General features: G+C 33.4%; 1 long non-coding RNA gene across 1 annotated transcript; it reads right to left on the bottom strand.

Annotated features, from left to right (window-relative positions):
- Window positions 1–5,712: 5,712 nt before the first annotated feature.
- Window positions 5,713–9,727, bottom strand: LOC111023812 (uncharacterized). Its single transcript, XR_002603201.2, has 7 exons — window positions 9,372–9,727; window positions 9,189–9,257; window positions 8,533–8,790; window positions 8,347–8,445; window positions 7,852–7,939; window positions 6,455–6,533; window positions 5,713–5,902 (listed from the first exon to the last, which is right to left on the bottom strand). It is a non-coding gene; the product is annotated as an uncharacterized LOC111023812 (long non-coding RNA).
- Between the last annotated feature and the right edge of the window lie 322 nt (window positions 9,728–10,049).

The raw sequence follows: 10,049 nt of genomic DNA on the forward strand, positions 1-10,049 counted from the left end.
GTCAGTCCACAAGCATAAGGTTGATGTCGTCTCTATAATATGATTGATCTATGATAACTTCATCGAATCCAATACCACCTTCTACTTCCAAGACTGTACTTCGTTATCCTAAATGTCATCTACTTCTGGGACGTCCCACAAGCATTTAGTTTGAACTGTTTGCACCACTTTTCAATTCTTCCTAATATAGAGTCATCCACATAGAAAACTTATTGAGGCTGACTAGCAAGAATAAACGGGTCATACACATACTAATTGCGAGATGTGTTGATTGACGTAAAGTCTAAATCCATTACTGTGTTTTTTTTAATCCATGTCGAACCACTTACTCTTAAAAGTGATAACACGTCTTCTAATACAATAGTCTAAGTCTAAAATCTTTGTTAAGACACCATAAAAAATATTGTCATCTTCCCCAGTTTCTTCTGGTACCTCAACACCACTGTTCTATGTAACCCGACGTTTGTCGCGCTCGATATTGTAAAAACGTACCCGATTCACGATGCATCCACTATAACTGTGCACGTTGGAAGATGGTCTCATTGCTAAAGAGTATATATCATTACATATATTTCCACACTCACGTAGCTCCAAAACCTGTAAGTGTTTCTCGAAATGAACATGGTTCATGATTAAAGTCACTTTAAGTAGAGTTCTAAATTAGAAACTCTGAAATCACACTTACATGAGATTTAATCCAATCGGGAAATTGTTGCAAGTGCTTGTTGTATAAGTCGAATGCGCTTACTGCTTGTGGCCATAGTATCTTTAAATGTTGTCTATTTTTAAGAACAAGATAGTAAGAAACGTTATTAGAGTCAAGCTATACTCAAATGATATAATCATTGGGAAAAAAACATACCTGCGATAATCCTCTATCCGTGAACAATTTTTCATTACATACCAGTGTACTATTCTTTTCTCATCCTCTTATAGTCTCCACAAGGTTGGGGACCCAATGGTCGTGCGTTTTGTCTAAATATTTCAAACTCCCCATAATTTTTATTCCCAGTGTTTGTATCATCATTACGTTCATCCCTATTATGTATAGTTTCAATTCTTATTAGAAACATTGAGTAGAAAGTGTTCATTATGAAGGCTTCTACTGTTGAACACTCTAGACGAGATTTGTTTTTAACGTATTGTTTCAAAGTCCACAAAGATCTCTCAATAGGATACATCCAATTGTAACTAACGGGACCCACTACTTTCGCTTTGTGAGGCAAATAAACAGCAAGACGTACTATTACATCAAAAAATACTGGTGGGAATATTTTCTCCAACTTACAAAGAATGAGTACAACATCAACTTCCAAACGCTCTAAATCACTGATGCATATTGTCTTCGCGCACAAGTCATAGAAGACTTACATAGTTCCACAATATATGTACTCACTTCTTTCGATACATATGCTCAAATATCGATAAAATGATTCTTTATAATATAATATGACAATCGTGAGTTTTCAAACTCCATATTTTTCTCTCTTCAACGCTAACACATCAAGATTAATTGGAAACAAATCCATCAGGAAATTTCAATGACTTAAAAAACTTACAAAATTCTATTTTATTTCTTCGTGTAAGGGTATATGCAGCTTGAGGTTTCAAAAACTTATCCCCCTATTTTTGTAAGTGTAACTCTTTGAGTATTTATAAATCTTGTAGATCCAAATGGGCGTTTGAGATATTTAGATTTTTCTTTAATGCTTAACAAAGTGCCGACTAAACTATCACACACATTTTTTTTCGATGTGTATCACATCTAGTTTATGTCTTAGCAATAGCTTAGACCAATATGGAAGATAAAAAAAATAAACTCTTTTTCGTCCAATTGAGGTCTCACTTTCGCTTTTTTTTTTATAGATTTGATGCGTGCTTCCCAAAATGTGGAAATTTTAAATAGGTTACCTCGTGAAGAATATCATATCCATCTATTAAAGTCGGAGGAGGCCTACATTCAACCTTCCCATCATGATGTTTACTTTTACGCCAGCTCGACATTTTTGGAAGATAACAGCGATGTCCCATGAAGGATATTTTACCACGTATTCTGAACGACAATGTCTGTTCCTTACAGCACACTTGATAACCTTTGGTACTCCATCTATATAAATCGTCATATGCAAGAAAGTCGTTGATGGCCCATAACAAAGCTGCATGCATTTTAAAATATTCCCCACTAAAACTATCATAGGTGCGTACACCACTAGTCCACAACTCATTCAGCTCTGCAATCAATGATTGCAAATATACGTTAATCTCTTTTCCAGGAGACTTCGGTCCGGGTATAAGCAATGACATGAAAAAAAAGATTTTATACATTTCCAAGGTGGTAATATATAGAATTAGTATAATCAGGCACATACTATATGAATGGTTTATGCTACTGGATGGATTGAATCCATCTGAAGCTAATGTCAATCAGACATTTCGTGGAACTAATGCAAATTGAGGGTATTCATGATCCAAATGCTTCCACCCGGTGACATCAGCTTGATGTCGTAGCATACCCTTCGTTTCAACACCTCATTTTAGCTGCGAAATTTTTTTGATGCGTACAACCGCTTCAACCTCAGTATCAATGGAAAATGTCGTAATACCTTATAGGGGATCTTTTTTAATATTACTACCAGAACAACCTTTGTACTAAAACTCACCACATACTAGACACGTTTCCAGGTTGGCAAATTCTTTCCAAAACTGCACACAATCGTACTTGCAAGCATGGATGAAATTGTATCCTAATCCTAATCCACGCAGTTTCCTCTTCGCTTCATAGAATGAACTAGGTATGTTCGCCCCAGTTAGAAATGCTACCTTCAATAATTGGAGTAACATATCTAATGATTTATCACTCCACTTATTAAGCACTTTGATATGCATCAACTTGATTAAAAATTCCAACGAGGTAACTTGTGTACAACTAGGGTACAATTTTTGACTTGATTCATTCATCAAGTCCTCAAACTTATTTGAATTGTCCCTTTCAAAACCTTGTGCCGACATCTCATACGGAAAGTCTTCTACGTCTTAATCCTCTTCTACCATTGGACCTCTCAGCTCGTTCAGCATATCGAGCACCTCATTATCTTATCTGGTAACGTTACACTCTCTATTTAACTCATAATGGGCTGATGGTGTGCCTCTTACATATCGATCTAAGTTCGAAGGATCTCCGTGATGTACCCATTGACTTAAAGTAGGAGATATTTCATTAATGAATAAGTGTTGTTCCACTACATCCAATAGTTGCTATAATACATTTTGACATTTTTTGCACGGACATCTCATTTTTCTGAACTCGTTAACATGAAATTTGGCAACTTCTATAAATTGTAAAACCTATTCTACATACTCTCTTGAAAACCTATCTCTTAGCTTAATCCAATCTCTATTCATTTTTCAATCCTATTGGACAACACACACACTACGAAATCATAGAGTGCAAGAACTTGGGATGTGGGTATTTAATTTGTAAATATTAGTACGTAGTATATATTTATTTTGACAACTTGGTGTGCTATTAGATTAGCAAGAGTCTTCACACTAGAAGAAAAGAATTTTTGGACTTTCTTTTCATTGTTCTATTTTAAATTCTGTACTTTGTAATATTTAGCTTCGTAAGGACTTATACAATAAACCAAAATTTAGCATAAAACCAAAAATAGCTTTGTAGAGTGTTCACACCAAACAATCACAAGCTTTATAAAAAACATAACACAAAAACAAAAATAGTTGTTGGTTTCTCGTGGGATTGGATACTAACCTTTGTAGTGTTGCAGCGAAATCCACAAAAACTAAGTAGCGATTAGAGATCAATCACGAACGAAAAAATCTCAGGTTTCATGGCCCGAATTCTTCCACTAGTGAAGGATTTGAGACAGCCTTAATTATCAATTATCCCACACTCACATGGATACAGTGGGAGAGATGAGATTTTAGGGGGAGGAACAGTTACATAACTGCTTCCCATTTCAAATTCAAATTCAAATTCGAATTCAAACTTGAATTTGATTTGTATTTTAATAAATGCTACGTCTCTCACTCGCACATAATGTACTTTCACTATAGGCGGATTATTAAAATTGTTTTAAAGGTTTTTTTTATATTTAAAGCATGCATGTAGTAACTTCCCTAAGAAGTTTGAGTCAAAAAGGTCGAGTCGTTTCATTTTTGGACCTTTGAAATAAAGCAGTGACATTTGTGTTTGTTGTAAGTAGCTTATTAGATATAGCTTTTTAAAAACATAGGTTTACAAGGTTTTTAGCAATGGAAGGGAAGATATAACAGTAGAACAATGTCAGAAAACAAAATTACCCATTGTCAAACAAGGCATCTTATGCAAATGAGGCTCCATCATAATACCTGAGTTTATTGGTTCCAATGGTAAAAATATGGTCTACCCATAGAGATCACAAAATTCAATGTCTATGGTCCTCCACTAAAATAAATATTTTTAAAGTTAAAATGACAAAAATAGAATAAACATCAAGGTTTTAGAGAAAAATATGACGTTATAATAAATAGAAACACCCACCTGAAGTTCAATAAAAAAATGAAGTCCCATATACATAATCACCTCCTCAACAGAAAATAGAGTCAAGCCATACATTTACATGTTAGCCAAAGCTAGAGAAAATTGAAGCACAATCAAATGAGTGGGAGAAGGTGTTATAGTGCACTTACTTTTAAAGTTATTTTCACTTGCAACCAACGTTTTCAAGGTGCATCCAGACGAGCGCCTAAGGCGAGGCAATTTTGTCTAGGTGCGCCTTGAGTGGTGCCAAGGCGACTACCTTCAATCGGGCGCTCACCTTGGCACGCCCTCACCTCATGGCAAGGCGAGGCAAGCTCTTGGTTGAAGGCGAACACATATATATTTTTTAAAATCATTTTGACTTGATAAAAACCCACCTCATGACGAAAATAAACAAAAGATGAAAGAGAGGAAAGAGAGGAAAAAAGTAGAACCATAGGAGATGAGAAGGGAGACACTAGTAGAAAGTCGGCCTTCAATAAAATTTTGTGATTAACATAATTGATGACAATTATCTAATTGTCATGTATTAAGGCATCAAGAAAGACGAGAAGATGACAAATTTGAAAAATTGTCATCATACAATTATACTTTGTCACGAATAGATTTTCCATCACAATTAATAAATATCACAGAAAGTCATTTAATTACAATTTATAAATTGTCATGAACTAGTATTTAACGACAGTTAAAGATTGTCATGAATTTTTTTAACGATTATTTATAATTGTCATGAAAACTTTTGTAACGATAGTTTTAATAATCAATATTGCCAATTTTAATCTGTCACAAAAAATTGTATAATGATAACTTAAAAATATCATGCAACATTTAATTGTATAATTATTTATAATTGTAACGATTATTTATAATTTTAATCTGTCACAAAATTGTATAATTGTATAATGATAACTTAAGAAATGTTTACAACAACAATTTAATACTATCATGATATACTTAATAATGTCAACATTTAATTGTCAGGAAACGGTTTTGAATGTTTTTTTTTTTCTCACGAAACCTATTTGGTTGACATTTATAAATATAACTTTTCGTATAAACTTGTTTTGAAATGTTTTTAAAAATCGCTTTCCATAGTTGTACGTGTACCTGTCAATTGTGATGTATTTTACATAGAAAAACATATATATCCGTTAATACACCAACCCACCTACAAATATAAAGTGTATACATATAGTAAATTATATATACATAAACGAAGGTTTTTCATGTCCAATCTCGTATATAAACAAAAATTGTACCCAAGTAACTGCTAATCCAACAAAAAATGGCCCAAACGGTCATATTTTAAATATTCCAAGTAGCTATTCGCCATGGTTCTCCAGGTTATTCTTGGAAGACCTAAGCAATAGACAAAAACCTCAAATATTTCACAATAGTATCTGCAAAAGGTCAAACTACAACAAATGTAACTGAAATATTACTATTATATATTGTTAGAGTTCATATCGCGTAAACGTGAAAGGTCAAACTACAAAATGTAGCTAACATATTACAGAAACTCTTGTATCTAAATTCTTATTTTTAAGTCAAGTTTAAGTACAAATAAGCAAAAACATGAACCTTAAATATGAGTACAATTTTTATTTTCTGACACAAAAAGATTCTTAAACCTCTAATAAAAGTTAGGTTATTGAATAGGTTGTCATTTGTTAATTCTTTCTTAATGTTCGCTCCGCAAAAGTGATTTTCTACTTATCATTTAATTTCACAGTACTTTCCAATGAATCCAAATTGGTTCAGAACAGTTGTGAGACGATACAAGTTACTACTTCTAGATTCATTTTAGAGTGCACATAAATTAACAAAGAGGACAGAGACAAAACAACACTCAATCACTACATAAGTCAACATTCAAATAGTTTATGTTTAAGAGGAAGAAAATGGTTTTACCAAGATGTTACTTCTTTTAACGAAAACTATACACCCAGCCATTGGAGCTCTCAAGGCTGCATCAACTCATGCCAAACACCTACAAATCACCTCTCAAAATGTTAACAAAAAAAGGGAAGATAATTTAAAGTTATTTGTCATTAAGGCCATTAATACTATAAGGATGCGATCTTAGTTAAAAATCATAAACAATGGAGAATAAAACAAATCCAATAAAGGCTATTAAGCTCTCCAAGGTATAAAATTAAGTCAAATAACAATTAGGTAATGTTTGCATTAAGCCAGTAACACATAAAAGTAATATTATACCCAGATGTTCACAGCGAAAAATGCTAAAAATAACTTTAAAAAATGGCAATCATGGACATTATTTAACTGCTTGGAATGTAAATTGATATTTAGCACAAATCAATATTATACCCAGATGTTCACAGTGAAAATGCTAAAAATAACTTACAATAACGACAATCATGGTCATTCTTAACTGCTTGGAATGTAAATTGATATTTAGCACAAAGCAATATTATACCCAGTTGTTCACAGTGAAAATGCTAAAAATAACTTACAATAACGACAATCATGGTCATTCTTAACTGCTTGGAATGTAAATTGATATTTAGCACATTGATCCATATTCAAAATTAAAGACATAAAAGAATCATACACTTATAATCAGAGAATATACCTAAAACTAGAAGTACATTTGAACTCTATTCCCAGAAAGTAATAGATTAGATAAGAATCACATTCCACTGTCGTTGTCAATATGATTGAGTACGAAAGTCAATTAAAGATGTTCCAAGAAGATTTCTCACCATCTTCTGTGATGTTTGAGATGACAAAGGTTTATTACTTACTAAAGTACTTAAAAACATATATGTTAAAACATATATGAAAACAAAATGAATTACATAACTCTTTTAATGACCTATTTCATCAATTATATATTCCATGAATAATGACATATATGGTACACAAAAGAAAATAATTAAGCAGTTCAAAGACAAGCTTGCCAAGGACCTCATTAGTGGTTTTTGTAAGCCATTATCTTTTTACATCCAAATAGTTTTCCGATCAAATAGAAGTTGTACTCCTTTCTAACATGATCTATTATTATTTAGACAGAAATATTAATGAGATTCATTCTATTCATTAAATAATCAAAAATAGACAAATAGAAATGAACTATAAAAGAAAGTAAGTTGGAGTTAATAGTTACTAGCAAGCAGCCAAGTTTTTCAAACCAAACAGTTATAATTTAAGGATATTCTATCTAACCTATGGTCATCCTCAAAAGAATGTTTCAATTCGAGAGGAACAAATCTATTAAAAATAGCTTCCTAGCATGAAATTTAAAACTTATTCTATAAGCCAAAAAAATAGATTAGAGGGATTACCAAACTGCAATAATATAAATTATATGTCATCACGATGATGGATACAGAGATGCAAAATCCAACATAGCAACGGGGTTTTCATAGAAGCCTGCATTTCAAGAAATTAAGAAGATTATTCAAATTACGGGATAAAATGTGCTTCCAGAAACATTTTTCCTTTAGTTGAACATGAACACACACTAAGATGTCATAATCAAAATTAAACTCTCACGAGTTTGATTTCATCAGGTATAAGAGTTTAAGAAACCAACTATACAATTGGCAAAACACAAATCAAACATTTCAATTCTAAGGCATGCTTAATTTGATAAGCAAGGCAGGACCTACAATGAACACAAAGATTCGATGCTTAGGCATGAACCTACAACAAAGTAACTACACTCATGCCATGATAGACATACGACATCACTATCACCTATACTACTTAAAAGTTTCAATAAGGTTACAACGTTGAAAACAAAAAGGAAAAAAGACACTGAATGTCAAATAACTTACAGTAGCAATGTTAGAAGTTCCTTGGTCATGTCCTATTTGTTTAGCATTTGGAATAACAACGCTTTTCTATTTTACCTTCTCTAAGAAATTGAGAGGTACCTGAAAAAAAAAGTACTTTTTAAAGTTAACAATTATTTGTATTAAGTCAATATGAGTGACTCAAAATTTGAAAGACAGTGGGATTACCTTGATACTTTGACATCTTGAATGAAGAAATGAAATAGAAACACCAGATACTCTAGCCATCTCAATGCAAATATAAACGAACTCAGTTTATCTAAAAGTCGTTGTTCACCATCATCTGCTAAAAGTCGTTCCTTGCTGCCCCATGGTAACGCCATTGATGGGTGGTAGGGTTTGCTAGTCGTCGCGCAGGAGAGGCTCACGATAGATCTAAGCGTCATAGGTCCACCGACCACTGCCATCTTGCATCACTGTTTGGCTCTTGAGAATGAGTTAAACACCAAACACAAATGTATTTAGTATGTAGGTACAAAGTATGAGAGCGAGAACAACAAAAAAAAAGAACGAAAAAATGGTGCAAAATGGCACCAAACGTAGCAATTGACACAAAATTGTAGAAAAATAGAGTGAAATCATGCTCGGTCCGTGTATTTGGATGATTTCTAGGAGCTTATGGATCGTGCAAACGGGCTACAAATTAAACAAAACTATAGATAATTAATAAGCAAAAACAACAAAATAATGGTGAAAAACGCTACCAAACAGGAGACAACAAGCAATGATTACCATTCAGCCATCATCTTGCATAATATTAATAAACAAAAACCTCTTGCTTGAAAAGAAAACTTGACAACATGAACAAATATTCCAACCCATACCTAAAGCAATACTGGGGCGAACGAGTAGAACAGAAACATAGCCATAGAAAAGCCAGCAAAAGGAAGAGCCTGAAAGAATCATATGGAAAAGAACTGTTATACATTGGAGTATCGAGTTCCATGAGAGATTGACAAAAACTGCAGATTTGTTTAGATTTATTTAGAAATAAAATATAAACAAACCGTAGATTTGATTGTTGTTGGCAGAAATAGAAGGGGTCGTCGTTCGTCCGGTCTTCGTGTGGTGGGTGTTGCCCTGAGATCTGTCGATGCCGCTAGCTGTTCGTAGGTCTCCGAAGAACGCATCATCCGTTGGTCTCCCCTGCTTCTATAGCTGGGTGAGTGAGATCGTGAAAGGCATGAACTACAGGTCGTCGGAGTGGCGCACCGGTGCAAATCGTGAGGAGGGAAAGGACGGTGGCTGGGCGTCGTCAACTGAAAGGGCTTGGAGCAGAGTTAGGGCTTGGAGGTAGATTTGAGAGAGAGCTTGAGTGGAAAAGGTAAGTGAAAGAAAAAAAAAGGGGGGGAAATAAAGTGTAACCTAAAACAAATTGAAAAGCGTAACTTTGAGTAGGCGGCAAAAAAATGCGGTTTCTTTTTTTAATAGCAGTTTTATTAAAATGCTATTAAAGGGGTTATTCGTTGTAGTGAGGGCAGACGATCGATTATGTGAATTTGCGTAGGTAACGGAACTATAAATTATAATTCTTTATGTTACACGAAATCCCACTCTAAAAATGATTTGGGAAAAATAATTAACTTTCAAAACCCAACCATAAAATACAAAAGGAAAAATTAAATTCCCTAAACGTTGGATTAAGATTTAATATAAAAAAAATCTCTTTAAAAAAAATTTAAAAC

Source organism: Momordica charantia (assembly GCF_013281855.1).
Source record: "Momordica charantia cultivar OHB3-1 chromosome 7 unlocalized genomic scaffold, Mcharantia_2.0 BLBB01000007.1, whole genome shotgun sequence".
NCBI lineage: Eukaryota > Viridiplantae > Streptophyta > Magnoliopsida > Cucurbitales > Cucurbitaceae > Momordica > Momordica charantia.